We start from the raw sequence: 21,229 nt of genomic DNA, 5'->3' as shown, positions 1-21,229 counted from the left end.
TTATAGTTATGCATTGAAATTCAGCCAAGTTTTGGCCACATATCTGACAAAAATCAATTTTGAGATTTCAATCTCAAGACAAAAGATGAAAAGTTAACTGTGCAAAATGAGATTGTGTTTTGAACAAATAGAAGTAAATCCAAGAAGATGGTGCGCAATTTTTCTAAAAAAATCTATCACACTAAAGATTTCCTAATCAAAAAGCTTGAAAGAAGCCACTTTCGGTTAAAAATTATGGATCTTGTAATATTCACAGATGATACCAGTGTGATCCTGTGATTGAACGTGAGAAGGTTGTGATACTGGACTTCTCACCTCAATGTCAATGACTAGCAAGCACAGATCATGGAAAAAGTTCCCTCAGACAGAGCAAAGCAAGTGTTTCAGAAAGAAAGGTGAAACATATGTGGAGTGATTTTATTTTAACACAAGCTTAAAAACATCGCTTCCCTCTCCAGTGTTACCAAGATTATGCTCGGGAGCTCTGCAAATTTGTCAATTTGCCAAGTTTACCACAATTACAGCTTCATCCTTCTGCATGTGAGAACAAAAAGAGAAGTGGTGTAATGGGAACAGCATCAAGTCAGGCAATAGAATCAGAATTTGTTGTCATGAACAAGTCAAAATTTCAGTGTTTTGTGGCAACATCATAGGGTAAACATTCATATTATAACCATCTTATGACATTACTGTAAAAAAATTAAAATAACAATAGCAGTTCATGAAAAGTAAGGCAGTGTCTTTGGTTCATTGATTATTCAGGAATCTGAGCGCAGCGGGGAAGAAGCTCTCCTTGTGCTCGTCTTTAGGCTCCTGTACCTTTTCCTTGATGGTAGCAGAGTGAAGAGAGCATAGTCTGGGGTGGTGGGGGCCTTTGAGGAGAGAGGCTGTTTTTTTTTTAAGACTGCCTCAGGTAGATGTGGAGACTGATGCCTGTGATGTTGCAGGCCAAGTTAACACCACCCTGGAGTTTATTCTTGACCTGAGAGTTGGCGCCTCCATACCAGGCAGCTATGCATCCAGCCAGAATGCTCTCCTCGGTACACCTGTAGAGGTTTACAAGAGTCTTTGGTGACATTCCGGAGCTTCACAGGCACCTCACAAAGTATAGCAGCTGGAAAGCCTTCTCCGTGATTGGATCAACGAGGAGGCCTCATCCTGGAGCCTCCACTATACGTCCATTATATTGACTGAAGAAAATATCTCAATTCAGTCATCGCCACTGAGTGGAATTCCTGGAAGTCCTGACCTCACACTTCATGGGCAGACCTTCATTACACTCCTGCTACCTCTTACATCAGATTTGCCAATACCCCCACACAAATCAAATGAAGAGAAAATTATTGCAGAGGAAATGAAATAAAATCTGAGTGCTGGAGTCCAAACACTGCCTGATGAAATGAGTTTTTCCCACTCCTTTTCATTTGATCACAATAAAAATAAATGTCATCGTTTTGACATTTGAACCATGTCCCAGTGTATTGCTGCTTTAAAATATTGTGTGTTTTTTCCTGCTTACTGACCTTATCATATCCATCCAGAATGATGGTGGAAACATTTAGATTGATGCTGGGCTTCATTCCTCTCCCCTCCCTACTGAATTGGGAAGGAGATAAAAAAAATCTCATTAAACTGCAGGGTGGATGGAGGAGGAGATTGTCACCTTGGTTATAGCCCACCAGTGACATGCTCCTCCTCCGTGAAATTTAATAAAGGGATTTAACCTGAAACATTGACTCAGATTCTCTTCACACAGATGGTAATTAACTTCAGATTTATTGTCAGAGTCTTTGGGTTGGCTTCGCAGACGAAGATTTATGGAAGGGGTAAATGTCCACGTCAGCTGCAGGCTCGTTTGTGGCTGACAAGTCCGATGCGGGACAGGCAGACATGGTTGCAGCGGTTGCAGGGGAAAATTGGTTGGTTGGGATTGGGTGTTGGGTTTTTCCTCCTTTGTCTTTTGTCAGTGAGGTGGGCTCTGCGGTCTTCTTCAAAGGAGGTTGCTGCCCGCCGAACTATGAGGCGCCAAGATGCAAGGTTTGAGGCGATATCAGCCCACCCGTGGTGTTCAATGTGGCAGACACCAAGAGATTTCTTTAGGCAGTCCTTGTACCTCTTCTTTGGTGCACCTCTGTCACGGTGGCCAGTGGAGAGCTCGCCATATAACACAATCTTGGGAAGGCGATGGTCCTCCATTCTGGAGACGTGACCTACCCAGCGCAGTTGGATCTTCAGCAGCGTGGATTCGATGCTGTCGGCCTCTGCCATCTCGAGTACTTTGATGTTAGGGATGAAGTCGCTCCAATGAATGTTGAGGATGGAGCGGAGACAACGCTGGTGGAAGCGTTCTAGGAGCCGTAGGTGATGCCGGTAGAGGACCCATGATTCGGAGCCGAACAGGAGTGTGGGTATGACAACGGCTCTGTATAAGCTTATCTTTGTGAGGTTTTTCAGTTGATTGTTTTTCCAGACTCTTTTGTGTAGTCTTCCAAAGGCGCTATTTGCCTTGGCGAGTCTGTTGTCTATCTCGTTGTCAATCCTTGCATCTGATGAAATGGTGCAGCCGAGATAGGTAAACTGGTTGACCGTTTTGAGTTTTGTGTGCCCGATGGAGATGTGGGGGGGCTGGTAGTCATGGTGGGGAGCTGGCTGATGGAGGACCTCAGTTTTCTTCAGGCTGACTTCCAGGCCAAACATTTTGGCAGTTTCCGCAAAACAGGACGTCAAGCGTTGAAGAGCTGGCTCTGAATGGGCAACTAAAGCGGCATCGTCTGCAAAGAGTAGTTCACGGACAAGTTTCTCTTGTCTCTTTGTGTGAGCTTGCAGGCCCCTCAGATTGAAGAGACTGCCATCCGTGCGGTACCGGATGTAAACAGCGTCTTCATTGTTGAGGTCTTTCATGGCTTGGTTCAGCATCATGCTGAAGAAGATTGAAAAGAGGGTTAGTCCAAGAACACAGCCTTGCTTCACGCCATTTTTAATGGAGAAGGGTTCAGAAAGCTCATTGCTGTATCTGACCCGACCTTGTTGGTTTTAGTGCAGTTGGATAATCATGTTGAGGAACTTTTGGGGACATACGATGCGCTCTAGTATTTGCCAAAGCCCTTTCCTGCTCACGGTGTCGAAGGCTTTGGTGAGGTCAACAAAGGTGATGTAGAGTCCTTTGTTTTGTTCTCTGCACTTTTCTTGGAGCTGTCTGAGGGCAAAGACCATGTCAGTAGTTCCTCTGTTTGCGCGAAAGCCGCACTGTGATTCTGGGAGAACATTCTCGGCGACACTAGGTATTATTCTATTTAGGAGAATCCTAGCGAAGTACATACATGACATCACATATAACCCTGAAATTCTTATTTCTGCAGGCGTGGCAGAATTGCTACTAATTGGTAGTACACAAAATAAATTATACACAGTATAAACATGTAAGCAAATAAAAGAACTGTAAAGAGATAATAAATATAAACAAACTGACAGTGCAATACAGGGAGAGCGAAGAAAATCAATAAAGTGCACAAATAAACGTCCGTAAATGAGCCTCTGATTGACTTGGTTGTTGAGGGGTCTGATGGTGGAAGGTAGCAGCTGTTCCTGAACTTGGTGGTGTGAGTCTTGTGGCACCTATACCTTTTTCCTGATGGCAGCAGTGAAAACAGACCGTGTGCTGGGTGGTGTGGATCCTTGATGATTGTTGCTGCTCTCTGACGGCAGTGTTCCCTGTAGATGTTCTCAATAGTGGGAAGGGTTTTTCCTATAATGTCCTGGGCTGTGTCCACCTTTCAAAGGGCTTTACGCTCAGGAGTTTTGGTGTCCCAATACCAGACCATGATGCAGCTGGTCAGTTCACTTTCCACCACACCTCTGTAGAAATTTGCCAGGATTTTTGGTGTTATACCAAACCTCTTCAAACTCCTGCCATGCTTTCTTCTCAATGCCTTTGGTGTGTTGGGTCCAGGAAAGATCCTCCGAGATAGTGACTCCCAAGAATCTATATCTGCTCACCCTCTCCCCCTCTGATCCCCCAATGATCACTAGATTGTATACTTCTGGCTTTCCTTTCCTGAAGTCAACAATCATCTCCTTGGTTTTGGTGACAGTGAGTGCAAGGTAGTTATTGGTGCACTATTCGGCCAAGTTTTCAATCTCCCTCCTGTTTGCTGACTCATCCCAAACCTTTATACAACCCACTACCACGGTATTATCGGCAAATTTGTCGATGGCGTTATTGTCATACTGAGCTACACAGTAAGTATAAGGTGAGTAGAACAAGGGGCTAAGAGCACAGCCTTCTGGTTCTCTGATACTGATGGAGATTGTGGGGGAGAAGTTCTTACAAAACTTCTCTGATTGTAGTCTGGAGGTGAGGAAATCCATGATCCAATTACACAGTGGGGTGTTAACTCCCAGGACTTGGAGTTTGCTGATTAGTTTTGAGGGGATGATGGTGTTAAATGCCAAACTTCAGTTGATAAAGAGCATCCTGATGAATGCATCATTGCTGTCCAGGTGTTTCAGGGCTTTGTGTGGATGATTCCTGCAGTGATGTTATTGACCTTATCCTGTGCTAGTGAGAATCTTCTGGGACGTTTGCAGAATGCAGCTGTACCAGGAAACACCAAAATAACATGTGTAGGCTGTGAAGGGTGGATGAGATGGGGCCTCCATAGTGTTGATAGTGCCATAATGAAGAGGAGAAGAAAATATTGAAATGCTGAGAGTGAGTCATGGAAAATACCTCTGGGGTGCTGGGGGAGTAAAAATGTGTTTGCAGATGCAGACTGTGAAAGCAATGTTTCTGACCTTGACAACTGCAGCTCAATTATTTCTTGCTTCATTTCAGACTCATTCTATGAAAGAGCTTTTTTTTTTCTGCATTCACCTGCTTTTCTTTCACTTTCCAATGTCATCTTGTCAGAAGTCTGAACGTTTTTCTTTTACCTCACCAGGGACTATGATTTGTGCTTGCCAAGGGGTTCACAATGTTCGCCCTGCTTTCCATTGCCTTCCCCAAGATTGCCAGAGCAACTCTAAAGGCCGTTGGCAAAAATAAACCACTGGACGAGCAGCTTCTGTGGGGGAAAGGAACTGTCGATGTTTCGAGACCCTCTATCAGGCCTGCAAAGGGAGAGGAAAGGTTGCCGCCATGAAGAGGAGGGGAGGAGGAGTGAGACAGGGGACAGTTAATGCTTGGTGGACTGAGGAGAGATAACAATAATATTGACATATGCACTGTACAATGTACCAAAACTTTTACTTGATGCAGCCAAACAGGTACTTCGTTAAAGAAAACACTACAATAGGGTACATAATTTTAATTAAAAAGAGACAATGACCAAGATGTAGATGATAAGTATTTACAGTTATCCTCGTGCAAGATAAAAGGTGATTTGCAATTGTGCAGAGAGTCCTTTCATGGTGTCAGAGCAGCTCATAATTAGTGTAATGAGGAGAGGTTCAAGAGCCTGATAGCTGTCAGAAAGAAACTGTTCTTGAAACTAGAGATGCTGATCCTCCGGTTTCTGTACCTTTGCTGTGTTTCTCCAGCAATTTTGTGGACTGCACTTCACATATTGTAAATCAGCTACTGGTCATTTATGGCACAAATTAATTTTCTGTTTAATTTCCAATTCCAAGATTTTCTTCATATTTCCATTGTTTTGGCAGCAGGTTAACCAACTGTGTTTCCATTTTTTTTTGCACTAAAGCACAATGGAAAAAATCTTTTTCAAAGTACTTGCATTTTGCAATTTGTTTTGCCAAAGGGAAACCAAAATAATCTGATGGAAAGAGTGCCAGAAGATCCGTCTGGGAAACAACAAACTGGCAATTGTATGAGAATTCATTTTGTCCCAGAAGACCAAATTCTGAGCTTCAGTTGCAGAATTTGGAGGCTTTGCGTTCCAATCACAACCAAAAAAATTCTCTTTGAACTCACGTTCCTATCTCTTCATCAGGAAAACAAATCTTCAGTAGTCAGTCTACACAGAGACTTTAAGAATTAACTTAAAACATCAGATTCCAATCCAATTGGACATATAAACATTTTCAAAAGCCTTATTTGTTTGAGGAAAGTGAGATTAAATGGGCCAGGGTATCAACATTGTAATTAGATTTAATGAACAATGGCAGATATCCTAATATCATGGGCAATTTAACTGAAACAATGAAAATCCATTCGGGTGGAAGAACCGACATATATTTATACTGCATGCACATTATCACAAGAAGTTGTGTGGACGTCCTTCATAATCTCATATAAATGTCAACTTCCACTGTGAGTGACTCATCACTGATGTGCCACAAAACATCACCATTCATGTATTGCTGCTCTCACACCGATGTGCAGTATTTTTCAGGTTTCTTTCTCACCTATGATTGATGAGGAACCAAATGTTTAGAGCAAGTGTTCATTCTGTCTGCTTTCTTTCCACATACCATCAGTTTGGCCAGATCTGAACATTCTTTGAATATTCCCTGACTGAAGAAACCATTTGGGTCCATTTCCCTAACACACTGCACCGACTAACTGTCTATAATCATAATTCAATGAAAAATTGCACTTGCAAAAAAAAAAATGAAGTTTTCTACAACTTCCCTGCACTGCATTTTATATGGTGTTTCATTTAGACAGAGCCTGGTAGCTACCCCTCTGGATGTTCTACTGTCTCGTCAGATGCTGTTACTTCGCGCTAAACCATTTCAAATTCCTAAGTATATACTAAAGAAAATACTTTCCATCACGATTAAGAAATAAATTTGATCCCTCACATTAATCATTTCTGAAAATAAATTGGTTGCAAATTAAAGAAAGACGTATTTAAGTAGCATTTGTCGTGACCTTTGACATAACCCAGCCTTGATACAACAAATTTAAAAAAAATTGAATTTAAGCAATTTATCACATACTAACCCTTGCTTCTTGGGTCAGTTTCAAAATAATAATTTATCTATAAATACATCATTAACTTTGTTCAAGTATCAATAAAAGAGCCCACTCCATGGGAAAATGGTTGTATTTGTTACTCTCTAATAAACCAGTGCGCTCAAGATTTTTTCTTTTTGACTGCTCAGGTTTTCTGCATTCTAAAACATGCAGTTTGTTAGGTGAAATGCCAGCTCTAACTCACCTCTACTGTAGATGGGTGGTATGAGAACCAGGGGAGTTGCTGGGCATGTAAGAACGAATAGGTTGCAGGGAAATCAGAAGAGGAATGGAATTGTTCCAAGAGGTTTCAGAGATGTAAGGCCCTTTCACATTTGCCACTGATCCCAGGAATTGAACGCCAATTGGCCTTTAAAGTGGCAAGTGTGAAAGCAAAATCTGCTCAACGCCAGCACGAGATGATGCCATCTCATGCCGGGGATTGCTGGCCTTGACCCCTAGTACAATCCCCGGCATCTGCAGGCGCCGGAGTTGAGATCAGGCAAGTGTGAAATGGGCAATTGGATTGCAGGTACTTCCAAACGCCGGGGATAAACCCTTGCAAGTGTGAAAGTGTTCAGTGTCCTGGTTAGGAGTGGTCTAGTATTGGAAGGCCAAACCCCTATTGCTATCCCGGGACACTGAACGACCGATTTACTGGGATGCAAGTGTGAAAGGGGCTTAAGTGATCAGAATGAGTTCTTCCATGATGCAAATTTGCAAGAGAAATATGAGGACACATTCTGTGAAATTTTATTCGTATTGCACAGAATGTGTTCTCATATTTCTCTCAAATTTGTATCGTGGAAGGAAGCCATTCCACTTACTTATTCTCTGCCATCTATTGGAATAATTCCATTCATCCACTTATTTCTCTGCAACCTATTTGCTCTCACATGCCCAGCAACTCCTTTGGTTCTCCTACCTCCCCCCACCACCACCAATCTAAGGAAGAGATTTTATTAATATTGGAAGTACAAGATTTCTGCTGTTGAGCCAAAAGGATCTAATGATGAGTTCATGAATAAGTAAACACATTCCCTGAGGCAGAAAAATCCCGATTGAATCTACAGTGTGATTGATGCTTTGGGAACCAATGGGACCAAATGCAATGACCAAGGGGCTGCTCAGGTATCCATGATTGCCTGTTAAGGGTAGGAGGCTGAAATGGAGTGAAGCTGAGTCCTGAGTCAGGTTGTGTGACTGGCCCTTGGAGTGAGTGATGGATGAATCAAAGTCAGTGATTGGCCTTTGAGATGGTGTAGGTGTACGTGTGCATGTGTATCTGTAGAATTCATTGATAAATTAGATGAAGCTCTCTGGGGCCAGAACACTGAAGAACTTTGAAGAGCAGTATTCATCCTAAATTCATCCCTGAACCTGGGGCAATACTATAAGTACATGTGTGGTTTGCTACCTGAAGATCATTTGTTCTTTCTGTAGAAGACTTCCTATGAATCCAAACCTTTTTTGTTTCTCACTGATAATTAGCTAATATTTTCCTCTATAAAAATGAAAACCTAGTGCAAGTTTGAAAAATTTTCAGAAAGTCTGTTTTAACTTTTGTTTTTAAAACAAACATTTAGGATTCCAGATAATCTGATATCTACAAAGCAGGAAATAGATTAAAATCTATTTTCACAGTGCTTGTAATTTTTGTTTTGTTAGCTGAGAAATTGAGAAAATAGACAGTCTGTGGGATAGTCAAAGCCTTAGTCTTTGGAATAAGAAGATCACAGTGATTATCTTAAAAATACATAATGCAATTTATAGCCTTGCAGTCCGACCTGAATACATAAATTGGAGTACCCATCATTTCTGACAGGTTGTTGGAAAAGTTCAAAACCCATAAGAAGGAAACAATGATTTAGAGGTGATTTGGAGAGATACAATATATTTTCAGGTGCTGGTCACAAAATGAAATTGAACACAGTTATTAGTATCACAAGATAGAAAAGCAGAAGTAGGCCCATCAGTCTGCTTTGCCATTCTAATCATGAGCAGATCCATCCACCCACTCCCCAGTCTTTTCCCCATAACCCTTGATGCCCCTACTAATCAAATACCTGTCAATCTCTGGCTTAAATACACCCAATGACCTCGCTTCCACTGCCGCCTGTGGCAACAAGTTCCACAGACTCACAACCCTCTCACAAAATAAATTTTTCCATGTCTCTGTTTTAAATTGACACCCTTTTATCCTGAAATTATGCCCTCTTGTCCTAGAATCCCCTACTATGGGAAACATTCTTGCCACATCCACTCTGTCCAGGCCTTTCAGCATTTGAAATGCCTCTATGAGGCCAGATTTCAGATTTATTGCTAGAGTACATACATCACATACAACACTGAGATTCCTTTTTCCTGCGGGCATGGCAGAATTACCACTAATGGGTAGTACAGAAAATGAACTGCACTCAGTGTGAACATGTAAAAAAATCAAAAGAACTGTAAACAGATAATGAATCTAACAAACTGTGCAAAACAGGGAGAGCAAATTAAATCAATAAAGTGCACAAGTAAGAGTCCTTAATTAGTCCCTGATTGAGTTTGTTGTTGAGGAGTGTGGTAAGCCACTGTATATATGTTTGGATGTGTTAGGACATGCCCATTGCTGACTGTGCCTGAGTGTTCTCCCATTAAGTCCTGTATAAAGGTGACTGTGCCAAAGTTCCCTCCACAGTCCAGGACAGTTGACCAACGTGGATGTACCTCCATTCTCTACAACTTCTAGACTTTGAAATTATTGATAGTGCAGCAAGAGGTCTGATGTAGAGGGGTAGCAACTGTTCCTGAACCTGGAGGCACCTAGACCTCTTTCCTGATGGTAACAGCAAGAGCAGACTGTGTGCTGGGTGGTGTGGGTCTTTGATGATTCGTGCTGCCCTCCGACAGCAGCATTTCCTAAGGATGTACTCAATAGTGGGAAGGGTTTTGCCTGTGATATCCTGGGCTGTGTCCACTACCTTTTGGAGGGCTTTACACTCAGGAGTATTGGTGTCCCCATACAAGACTGTGATGCAGCTGGTCAGCACACTTTCCACCACACCTCTGGAGAAATTTGCCAGGGTTTCTGATGTCATACCAAACCTCCACGAACTCCTGAGGATGTAGAGGCACTGACATACTTTCTTCTCGATGCCATTGGTGTGTTGTGTCCAGAAAAGATCATCCAAGAGAGTGACTCCCAAGAACCTAAATCTGCTCACCCTCTCCCCCTCTGATCACTAGATTGTATACCTCTGGCTTTTCTTTCCTGAAGTCAACAATCAGCTCCTTAGTTTAGGTGACATTGAGTGAAGGTTATTTTTGGTGCACCATTCAGCCAAGTTTTCAATCTCCCTCCTGTACGCTGACTCATCCCCTTCCTTTCTACAACCCACTACCATAGTATCGTCGGCAAATTTGTAGATGGTGTTATTTGTCGTACTGAGGTGCACAGTCATAGGTGCAGGGGGCTAAGAACACATCGCTGTGGTGCTCTGATACTGATGGAGATTGTGGAGGAGAAGTTCTTACTAATCTTCACTGATTGTGGTCTGGAGGTGAGGAAATCCATGATCCAATTACACAGTGAGGTGTTAACTCCCAGGTATTGGAGTTTGCTGATCAGTTTTGATGGAATGATGGCATTAAATGCTGAATTGTACCATCCCCCCCTCATCCTTCTGCTCTCCAACAAGTACAGTCCAAGAGCCACGTCATATATTCCTCATATCCTAACCCTTGCATTCCTGGTATCAGTCTAGTAAATCTACTTTGAACCCTCTCCAATGTCAGCATGTGTTTTATCAAATATGTTGCCTAAAACTGTACACAGTACTCTAAGTGAGGTCTCAACAGTGCTTTAAAGAGTCATTACATCCCTGTTCTTGCATGCTATCCCTCTAGAAATGCCAAATTTGCATTCACCTTCTTCACCACCATCTCAACGTGATCAGTTTTTATTATATCCTCCACCAGGACTCCCAAGTCCCTTTGCACCTTGCAAATTTGAATTTTCTCCCCATCTAAATAGTCAGCCCATCTATTTCTTCTACCAAAGTGCATGGCCGTACACTTTCCAACACTGTATTTCATCTGCCACCCCTTTGCCCATTCTTTTAATCTATTCAAGTCTTTCTTCTGCCTTCGGTATCCTCAGCACCACCTCCCCTACCATCTCCCCTATCATCTGCAAATTTAGACATTAAGCCATTTATTCCATAATCCTTTATATACAACATAAAAATAAGTGGCCCCAAAACTGGCTCCTGTGAAACACCACTGGTAAATGGTTGCCAACCAGAAAAGGATCCTTTATTCCTACTCTTTGCTTCCTGCCGAACAGCCAGTACTCTACCCATGCTAGTATCCTTCCTGAAATTCCATGGGGTCTCATTTTGTTTAATAGTCTCATGTGTGGCACATTGTTGAAGGCCTTTTGAAAGTCCAAATACACAACATCCACTGCATCTCCCCAGTCTGTCCTACTTGTTATCTCTTCAAAAAATTGAATTATCTTTTTCTTCCTAATCACCTTTCTAGTTGAGTTCTCCAAGTCTTTAAATGTTTCCCAGTTTCTATCACGCCACTAGGTTTTGTTTCCTTGTCTGCCCTCTCTTTTGCTTTTCCTTTGGCTTTAACAGCCACGATTCTCTCATTTTTCCATTCACAAAATTTCTTTCCTTCCGGTCTGTACCTGTCCTGCACTTTCCTCATTTCTTGCAGAAACTCCAGCCATTGCTGATCTGTTGCTTTCCCCATTGAGTGTTTTTCCAATCGACTTTGGCCTGTTCCTCACTCATGTGACTGCAACTTCCTTTACTCCACTGAAATACCGACACATTGGTCTCCCTTTCAATTTCAAAGTGAACTCAATCATATTGGGATCACTGCCTCCTAAGGATTCCCTTACCTTAAGCTCTCTAATCACCTCTGGTTCATTGCACAGCACCCAATCCAGAACACTCAGTCCCCTGGTGGGCTCAGCAACAAGCTGCCATCCCGTAGGCATTCCACAAACTCTGTCTCCTGAGGTTCCATACAGACCTGGCTTTCCTAATCTAATTTCATGTAAAAATCCCCTATAATTATCATAACGCTATTCTTCTGACATGCCTTATCTATTTCCAGTTGTATTTTGAAATCCACATCCCGGCTGCTGTTTGGGGGCCTGTATATAACTGCCATTAGCATCCTTTTACATTTACCATTCCTTAACTCAATCCAGAAGGACTCTACCTCTTCTGAACCTATGTTCTTTCTTTTCATTGATTTAATATTGTTGCTTACCAGCACAGCCTACCTGCCTTCCAATACACCGGATCTCCTTGGACCTTCAGTTCCCAATGACATCCATCCTTTAGCCACGACTCTGTAATGGCCACAGCATCGTTTACCTCCAACCTGGGTGTATACAGCAAGATCATCCACCTTGTTTCTAATGCATTTAAGTAGAATACCTTTCTTTATCAATATTTTTATTAACATCGAAATTTCACATAAAAAATATAGAGTACATATATATTTGGCAAAAAAAAGAATTCTTAACAGAGTGATAACACTTCTACCTTCATTACAGATCAAAGATTATAAAAGTAATTCAAAAAGCCTCCCCACAGTGTTTGAAAATTTGAATTCAAATTGGAAATTGAGTATCTAATCTTCTCTGTTTAGACATGACATGACATCACGTAGCCATCGAGTATGATTAGGCAACACTGGGCATCTGAGCAACACTGCCCTCCTAGCCATAAGAGAAATAAAAGCTAGGACATGCAGCTCACATGCCGTTAAAGTTATGTCACTCTCTCCAGTAATACCAAATAAAGCAGTTAAGGGATTTGGTTTAAATTTAACTTTAAAAACTCAAGAGAAAGCTTGAAATACTTTGTTCCAATATTTATCAAGACTCAGACATGTTCAAAACATATGAATTAAGTACAATACCTTTTGACCAGTTTTTGCATGTATTGTACCTCTGCCATCCCTCTGGCTATTAATTTGTCTTCTCACCTGCCTGTCATCTTTCCTGCACACTATCTTCACTTTACTGCTGTTTCCCCCTTCTTTAACCCTAACACTCTGGTTCCCATCCACCTTCCCAATTAGTTAAACTCTCCCAGAATGCTATATTAAACCTGCCCTGCCAGGATATTGGTCCCCTTTGGGTTCAGATGTAATCCATCCTTTTTGTACAGGTTGTGCCTTTTTCAAAAGAGAACCCAATGATCCCAGAATCTGAACCCCTGTCCCCTGCACCAGTTTCTCAGCCACTCATTTATCTGCCTGATCTTGCTATTTTTGCCCTGACTAGCACGTGGCACAGTCAGTAATCCTGAGATTATCACCCTGGGGGGTCCTGCTTCTCAGCTTCCTCCCTCTTCAGGACCTCCTGACATGTCATGGGTACCAACATGTACCAAGACTTCTTGCTGTCCATCCTCTCCCCTCAGAATGTTCTAGATCCAATTTGAGACATCCCATACCTTGGCACCAGGAAGGCAACACACCATCCAGGTGTCTTCATCAGGCTCAGAGAATCTCCTGTCTGTTCTCTTCACAATGGAATCTTCTCTCATTATTGAATGCCTCTTTGCCCTCTCTGCTACAGGGCAATGCTCAGTGCTAGACACCTGGTCCCTATGGTCATCCTCCCCAATTCTATCCAGAAGGATAAACCAGTTGCTGAGGGGAATGGAAATATTCCCTATGGCTCCAAACTCTCACTTCCTTACAAGACATAGGTCATCAAGCTGCAGCTCCAGTTCCTTAATTTGCTCCCTTAGGAGCTGCACCTGGCTCTGATGTGGGTGTGACAAAGGCTCAGAGGCTCCCAGGGATCCCACATCTGACCCTTGATGCAGAGCATTAACCCGAGTCATAATACCTAACCTATTAATCACTAATAAATGTTGAATAATCTACTCACCCACTATAAATGTCGCCTCCTGCTTGTTCTCACCAAAGCCTTACCACTCCACTCCATTACATGGCCCCTCTCTTTTACATTGTTTATAACAGGTTACCTGCTCTCTCCTCCACCAATCCTAGCAGGTGTCACTATTCTTAGTCACGTATGTGGACTCATTCATTTTCTAATCCTGTGAATCTTGCAGCTTTCTGATGCGAATATTTTGGATTACCTCACTAACATTGATTTTATGCCTTATCTTGCAACATAGATTATCTGATATTGATTTCCATGGAGGCATCCAAACTAAACGATATGAGAACTTGATAGGTCTCATGCCATTAAATGTGAATTAAACTTTCTAGCTCAGTCACCTTGAGAATTTTATCTAATTTGTAAAATTGTAATTGTCACATTTCAGTTGAATGAAGTGATTGGGGTTTAATGCTAAGTGAACATTAGCAAAATGCATGGAATACCCACCACTCCCTTAAATAATAAAACTTGAGTGCAGTTTTACTCACTTAATCTAGTGGCCACTTTGTAACCAACTTTTTAACCCTTGATTAGTTCATTGGTTTAAAATGACACCAGATTGAGAAATGGGGTGAAGGAAGCAGAGACCAAAATTTATCACCTTACAGATGGCCTTTCGTTACAGCTTCCAGCTATATTCAATTTAGTTTCCAACTAGCTCAGCGCTTGCAGAATTCAAAGACAAAAGGCAGGAACAATATAAACAAGTAAAGAGGACTCATTATATGCAATTAGCAGTCGTGGAAATGTCAGCCACTTCAATGGACATGACCCACAAATCGCAACTAATGTTCCCCAGTAACATCTAAAACTTCTCATTCATTCCATGAAATTGCATTAAAATATAGCAGAAGGTTAATTATTGCTGCCAATCGTTGTTGCGTATTTAGAAAGTATTTGAATTCCTTTGTATTGACTCAAAAGCCATATTCATTTCATCAGCTCATAGCGATTGACAAATGGATGTCTCCAGAGAGTAGAGTGAAAACCAATGAACTTTAAATGCAGCATTTACCTTACATTCTTTTTCATTCAACTAGTTATAGATTACAAAACATAATGCATGTCCTACATCACTTCATCAGCTTCACAAATTACATCCAATTTTATGCCCGCACTCATCTCCCAGATACTCCATGGCTCTGCACTCATCTGGCACAGATCCACGTGGCTGATCTTGCTGATCATGAGCTTTTTGATTGATGAAGCCCTGGGCAATGATATTGGGTTATTAGGATGGGTCAAAATAAACCACCACACACAGAACTACAAAAAAGGCAATATCTTACCTCCAGTCTTTCAGAAACATTGAAAAATATTTAATTTTTTTTCAAAGTAGGAAAGCTTACACAAAACACTGAAGGATTTTGTTAAATAATTAAAAGCATTATTACAAAAACAAATAATAAAATTAAAACCTGATTCTCCTTATTCTTACTTCTGTATTGAAATGAGACATGAGCAGATATCACTGGGGGGAGGCGAGGAATCTGTGAGTTCCTGCCCTATCTCTTGACTCCCTGCATCCTCCGAGAGAGTATTTTGTCTGGCTCACTCACTGGAGTCTGTTGGCAAGTCTGGGACTCTTCCAGGAGTCAACTGCCAACAGTTTACAGGGGCAATGCCAACATTTACCAGCAAGATCTATGCCATCATGTTAGTTATTGTTCAACATTTTCCACCAACATCTTTCTAAATTGAGCACAGAATATGTTGTATGATTATTAGTGAAAATTGTGAATCTTATCTTGCTATAGATATAGAACAACTCCAATTATCCAGAATGGTCAGGACCAGGCCTATTCCAGATAAATGGTTTTATCAGAGAACCTTGTCATTTTTTAAAAACAACCCAGTAGTCACAGCAAATCACTTGTAACAGTGTTTAAACCACAACAAACAATAAGGGAAGGCTTTTTAAGCATTAAAATAATATGTAATTCTCACCAAAAAAAATTCTGGCCACCGCCAATCACTGACGCTTCCCCACCGAGGCCTCATTTGTGCTGGGAGCCCGAGGGTCCCGTTCTTGTCCAGGAGCCCGAGGTCTGCTGCTGTCGGTGCTGGGAGCCCCAGGTCCACTGCTGCCGCCACCCAAGGTCCATGGTCAGTTTGTCTCTGAAAAGATTTTGGATAACTGAGGATTTTGGAGAACCTGATTGCGGATAATCGGAGTTGTACTGTCATTCTCTTCCACATACTGTATTTCAGAATGCTGCATCCACAGTTTACCTGTCACATTATACATTTTTAATCTCAAGGCATTCCCTCACTCACAAAGGAAAACAAGAAATCAGTAACTACCTAAACAATTAAATCACCCTAAAGAAAATGAGATTTGAACGAAATCATTCCCCATCCATCTGCAACTACCATTAACAACCAGATGAGATGGCAGAAAATGCAGCAAAAAAAACACCTACATATTAGATTGTTCTCCACCCTTTTACTTGAAGACAACAGGAGCAAAAGATTCATTGTGGTAACACACAATCATTTGTTATGAATATTGTTTATTTGTAACCAGAGGAATATCTGTGAAAAACCAAATACTTGGCATGTTTGCAGAAATGCCACATATCATGCAATCAGTCTCTTTCAGGGACTAATCCACCATGTGATCAACTCCAACAGGATTCAAGTCAGGAAATTATTCTGCTGGGCCCAAGGGGCCTTAGTGACAGGAGGGAGCCTGAAAGCTGCTAAGAGCCTATGGTAGCTACATAAATGGCAGTATGCAGGAGGTCCTCCTTATACAAGGTATTCAGGGAGCACATCTCCTTCCTGATTGGGTTACAACACATGTAGACTGCACTAGCACTGGTTACTGGAGGTCACGTGGCCTAACACATAGACACAAGCCCTTTAGTCCATTAAGTTCTTACTCACCATCAAAACATCGATACACTAATTCTACATCAATCCTATCATCATGCCACAGGCCATTTCCCAGGCTGCAATGACGACTCCCAATGTGCTACTCATTGTTGTGTCATGGAAACCACAGTGATTATCTGCACCAGGAACAAGAGCAAAGTTACTTTTACAGAGGTAAAAACACAAAATGCTGGAGAAGCTCAACAGGTCAAACAGTGTCCTTTATGTAAAAAAGGAAAAGATACAGAACCGACGTTTCGGGCTTGGGCCCTTCATCAAAGAATGAGAAAACCTTTACAGAGCAGAAGACCGAACTGGATTTCATCGGTTACCTTCCCTCGGATCAAAAAAATTGGCAACTGTCCTCATCAATATTTTTACTTCTTCCTCTCTGCTATCTTAAAGGGAAAGGGATCAGCCTCATTTGTCTTGCACAAGTGCACCTTGCATACCTGTGCACAACTTCCTGGCATAGACAGTTTCGTTTTTTTAAATTTAGAATTTTAAATTTAGACATGCAGCATGGTAACAGGCCCTTTCAGCCCGTGCCGCCCAATTACTCTTAATTGACCTACAACCCCAGTACATTTTGAACAGTGGGAGGAAACCAGAGCACTGGGCGGAACCCACATAGACACGGGGAGAACATACAAACCCCCTCCAGGCAGCGCCGGATTCGAACTCAAATTGCTGTCACTGTAATAGTGTTGTGCTAAATTCATTATCTTAATCTCAGAAATAATTACAAATACTTTGTAAAAGCAAAACTAATTTATTTAGATGTGAAGCACCAGCTTATTGGTGACTTTTAAAAATATATTTCTTGCCCTTTATTGATATCATTTAGTAAAGAAGTGAAAGCTGGCATCTTAATTAAAGGCTGGGAGAGAGAAAGAAGGAGGAATGGGAGGTGGGGGGATCCCAGACCAACAGCCAAAGGGTTTTAATTGAAGAGAGAGGGAAAGGGAAGAAAGAGAGAGAGAACCAGAGGAAAGTAGATGGGGAAGAAGAAGTGGGGGCTGGGGGGAGGGGAGTGGTTGATAATGGAAATCAGAGAAGTCAATGTTAATGTCAACTGGTTGGAGGGGCCCAAAAGAAGATGAGGTGTTTTTCCTCCAATTTGCAAGTGGTCTCAGTCTTGCAGTGCATGATTCCATGGTCAGACATGTCAATAAGGGAACGGGGTAGCGAATTGAAATGGGTGGCCACTGGGGGTTCCATGTTATTGTGGCGGACAGAGCTGAGGTGCTCGACAAAGCGATCTCCCAGTCTGCGTCTAGTCCTTCTGACAGAGGAGTCCATAGTGGGAGCACCAGATGTAGTAGATGGCCCCTGCAATTACACAGATGAAACGTTGCTTCACTTGGAAGGGCTGTTTGGGGCCCTGAATGTACATTTTGTTGAAGCCACTGCACTAGTACTGTGATAGTCATCCCGTGCAGTCAAGACAGAAAATACACGAGAGTATACAATACAGGTTTATTAAATTATGCTAGTGGGAGTGAGGAATACTAAGTCAGGTAAACAGTGTCACCTTAGTCAATATTGACCCTCACTCAAAGACCACAGTGATTTTGTACAGTATTTATGGCATATTTTGGTGGCATATTTTGCACAAGTTAATAAACAAGTTCTTTGAAATTGTTTGAGGTAGATTGTTCCAGTTCTTTATTAGCTTTTGTCATTGTGGTTCTTAAGAAATATAAATTACTGATGTCAAACAGTTAATCCTGTTTAAGTTTCAGGTTTTTAAAACATTTGATGTAACATCGTGAGTTGTTGTCTCCAATATATATCGAACATCCATGTTCTGTATACTTTTGGGTTTCAATTTAATTATCTTTTTAAACTATTTTTATTGTTTGATATATAAATCCTACATACAGTCAACTGATATAATAAAAAAGGCATATCATATTAAGTGTATATCACAATTAATGTGGATGTAGAATGAGGACTTCTGACCTCATTCTAGACAGGGAGGTCACATGATGCTCCACAATCCACTAATACCTTCTAATCCATTTCCCCTTTCCTGGCTTCTGTAACATTCTGGTGATGTGGTATGTGACAGTGATGTGGAAAGTGACAGGTCACATCCAGCACTGTACGTAGACCTGGAGTACTGTCAGTATTGTATGGTGGGTGACAATGTGAGAGGGTTACAGTAAAGCAAAATGCTTCAGGTGCAAATATTTTGGCTGGGTCTCAATCTATAAGATTAGTTTTTTTCTGCTTTTACCTGATTTGCTGACTGGTTTTTTGACTAATTGATGTTTAAATGGAAAACACGGAAGATTTGGAAGAATAGACGGATAGTTTCTCCAACATTCTGATACTTTACAGTCAAGTACAACTTTGGGGAGATGTCTTTGGAGTAAAGCTTCTTTCTTTTGTACCCAGAAGCTATAATATCACATTTAGTCCACAGATTCAACTAAATTGCAGATGAAATGTTGCTCCATCAAGCTGGGGATTTATGAGGCCATGCAAAACATGGTAATCACCTTACACATTACTTATCTGATTATCAGGGTTATAAAGTTGACAGTCCTTCCAAGTGAAACACTTTACTTGTGAATCAGCAGGGGTCATCTACTGCATCCGGTGCTCCTATCATGGTCTCCTCTACATCAGAGAGGCTTCACATTGACTGGGAGATCACTTCATTGAGCACCTCCACTCTCCCCATCACAATAGCATGGATCTCCCAGTGGCCACCCATTTCAATTCCCCAACCCATTCCCTTGCTGAGTATGCTCAAACACCTGTGAAGCCAGATGTCCCAGACATTGTGACTAGGCTTAAAATGTGCTGTCAGTTCTACATGATCAAACCAAGATGTATACAAATAACCTTGAATAAAATCTGGAACATGCACTTTAATTAAATGTGCATTGTTTGATTACAAATTTAAAACTATGAAACACAGGGGCAAATAAAGGAAAAAATAGTGTCTTTGTCCCAAACATTATGGAGGGCCCTGTATATTAGTAGAATTCAAATATGACAGGAAATCGCAAAAATAGGTTACATCTTAAAAAAAAACAGTATATGGTAGGAAAATTTTAAGGTGATTTTCATGACCAGCAATCCAAAATCCATAAAATACACCCAAAAGTGTTCAGGAGGCAAAATTTTCATTGTCCAGTGTTATCATTATGAGATGTACTGTGTCTGTCTGATCCATATCTAATTCACAGAATTTAATGGATCCCTGAAATGGGAAAATACTGTATCTCAGTGACCCACATTAACATCAGTTCCTCACAATTATGCTTTGCACTCATTTGTAAATAAAGGACCTTTTTGGAAAGTGGCCTGGTTCTCGTGAAGTATGAGTTCCTATTCCTTTGCCAGTTAACCAGAAGTAGATTAAAGCTCCAGTGAGGCACATCAGTCAAGTGTGCCTGATGACCCTATCAGACTGGCTGATCAGGGCCCTCAGACACGCCAGTTCTTTTTATTTAGAGTGGCATGGTTGGCTTAGCGGTTAGCGCAATGCCTTTATGATCAGGAAAGAGGTTCAAATCCCACACTGTCTGTAAGGTGTTTGTACCTTCTTCCCATGTCTGCCTGGGTTTTCCCCGGGGGCTCCGGTTTCCTCCCATCATTCAAAACATACCAGGGGTGTTGGTTAATTGGCTGTGAATTGGGCGGTACAGACCCGTGGGCTGAAATGGCCTGTTACCGTGCTGTATGTCTAAGTTTATCTTGTTTTGATAAAGATAGTGTACCTGATGCTGAAATGAGCAGCCCTCAACCTGCTCAGGGAATTCATGGCCACACTGATTGCAGCAGTTTACGTTCCATAAAATGAGGGTAAAGCAATTAAGGTGTTTTATGGTATGATCTGTGACGCTCAGACATCTCACCCTGATGGTTGCATGATTGCAGCTGGCGACCTCAACCACACCAACTTGAAAACTGTTCTACCATGGTTTCATCAGCATGTCAGCTTTGCCACCAGAAAAGAGAACATTCTAGATGGAGTTCTTCCAGCATTTCGTGTGTTTTTACTACAATCACAGCATCTGCAGACTTTTGTGTTTCACCCTAGATCCAGTGTACACCAACGTCCCTGATGCATATAATGCTGCCTGTGGCCACCACATTAGAAACTCAGACCATAAACATATCCATGCTGCTAACCCCAGCATAAAGACCCCTGGTAAATAAGAATGAAGCCAGTTCACAGGGAGATCAGGATGTGACTGTAGGCAGTGGGTAGGAGGAGGGAAGATGTCACAACAGCACTACAGGACTGCTTTGAGACCACATACTGAGCTATTTCAGGGTGGTGGCCCCCCCCACAATGGGTACATGAGTTCAGTGACTTGCTACATTAGCAAGTACATTGAGAGGATGTCACCGAGATCAAATGCCACACAACCAAGGCTAACCAGAAACCATGGTTGGACGCAGAGATCCATGTACATCTCAGAGCTTCGGAAGCAGCCTTCAGGACAGGAGAAAAGATGGCACTAAAATCAGTCAGGGCAATT

The 21,229-nt window shown here is 41.7% G+C and overlaps 1 protein-coding gene across 2 annotated transcripts in view; it reads right to left on the bottom strand.

Annotated features, from left to right (window-relative positions):
- The window catches only part of chst15 (carbohydrate (N-acetylgalactosamine 4-sulfate 6-O) sulfotransferase 15), a 274,117-nt gene that overhangs the window by 149,390 nt on the left and 103,498 nt on the right, over positions 1-21,229 (bottom strand). For both annotated transcript variants that reach the window (XM_069899744.1, XM_069899745.1), the window contains 2 exons: positions 15,795-15,965; positions 12,204-12,304 (listed from right to left, as the gene is read on the bottom strand). The gene's annotated coding sequence lies outside the window, so the exon portion shown is untranslated. The remainder of the gene's footprint in view (positions 1-12,203; positions 12,305-15,794; positions 15,966-21,229) is intronic.

The sequence above is a fragment of the Narcine bancroftii genome, chromosome 10 (genome assembly GCF_036971445.1).
Source record: "Narcine bancroftii isolate sNarBan1 chromosome 10, sNarBan1.hap1, whole genome shotgun sequence".
NCBI lineage: Eukaryota > Metazoa > Chordata > Chondrichthyes > Torpediniformes > Narcinidae > Narcine > Narcine bancroftii.
The sequence above is the reverse complement of the archived record's forward strand: the minus strand, read 5'-3'. Positions and strand labels throughout refer to the sequence as shown.